Genomic DNA, 947 nt, shown 5'->3' with positions numbered 1-947 from the left:
GAAAGTCCGTTCCTAAGGCATTTCCCGGAATCCAGAGTAGAGAGGGATCTGAATGCACCATTGAGTGCATCTCCACTTGGGACTCTGCTGTTATTATGAAAAAACCTGTTTTCCTTTTGGAGCGATTTTTTTTTTTTTTTAATTTTGGGAACTAGTGCAACGTATTTGGAGAAGGCAATGGCACCCCACTCCAGTACTCTTGCCTGGAAAACCCCATGGATGGAGGAGCCTGGTAGGCTGCAGTTTATGGGGTCGCTGAGAGTCGGATACGACTGAGCGACTTCACTTTCCCTTTTCATTTTCATGCATTGGAGAAGGAAATGGCAACCCACCCCAGTGTTCTTGCCTGGAGAATCCCAGGGACGGGGGAGCCTGGTGGGCTGCTGTCCATGGGGTCGCACAGAGTCGGACATGACTGAAGTGACTTAGCAGTAGCAGTGCAACATATTGAGAACTTCTGCATCTCAAAACTGGCCTGGGTATGTAAGTTGCCAAGCAGTAAAACGTTTCTGCAGTGGCTATGAAGCATGCGGGACACCAAGGTTAAGAGTTTGGTATCTTTTAACGATTCAGTTGATTGATGGAGATTTTTTGTTTTTTCAAGTATCTCACGTAGCCAGTATATAACTTGAGTGTTGGGAAGATACAGTTTTTGCCTAACTTTTGAGTAACAGCTCCTGATAACTAGCTAGATAACGGTGATAATCTTCAAAGGGTAGAGAAATTCATCAAAACTATTATTTTCTTTGACCCTTTTGCCTCCCTTATGGTCGATACTCTCTCCCTTTTTACTGTGCATATTGCCAGCTTTTCTGATGTTCTTTTTATATTAGTCCAGGCTCTCATTCCCTGCCCTCACTCCATCTCTAGTTATATTTTATAGAGTGGAGATTGTACTTAGGTCTGGATGGAATGCCAAGGAATAGGAGTCTGGGCTGCTATACCCC

The 947-nt window shown here is 44.4% G+C and overlaps 1 protein-coding gene across 1 annotated transcript in view; it reads left to right on the top strand.

The window, feature by feature from the left end:
- LOC104989862 (prolyl-tRNA synthetase associated domain-containing protein 1) overlaps positions 1–947 on the top strand; it is a 2,549-nt gene that overhangs the window by 352 nt on the left and 1,250 nt on the right. The window lies entirely within an intron of this gene.

This window comes from Bison bison, unplaced genomic scaffold, assembly GCF_000754665.1.
Source record: "Bison bison bison isolate TAMUID 2011002044 unplaced genomic scaffold, Bison_UMD1.0 scf7180017864166, whole genome shotgun sequence".
NCBI classification, from domain to species: Eukaryota; Metazoa; Chordata; class Mammalia; order Artiodactyla; family Bovidae; genus Bison; species Bison bison.
The sequence above is the reverse complement of the archived record's forward strand: the minus strand, read 5'-3'. Positions and strand labels throughout refer to the sequence as shown.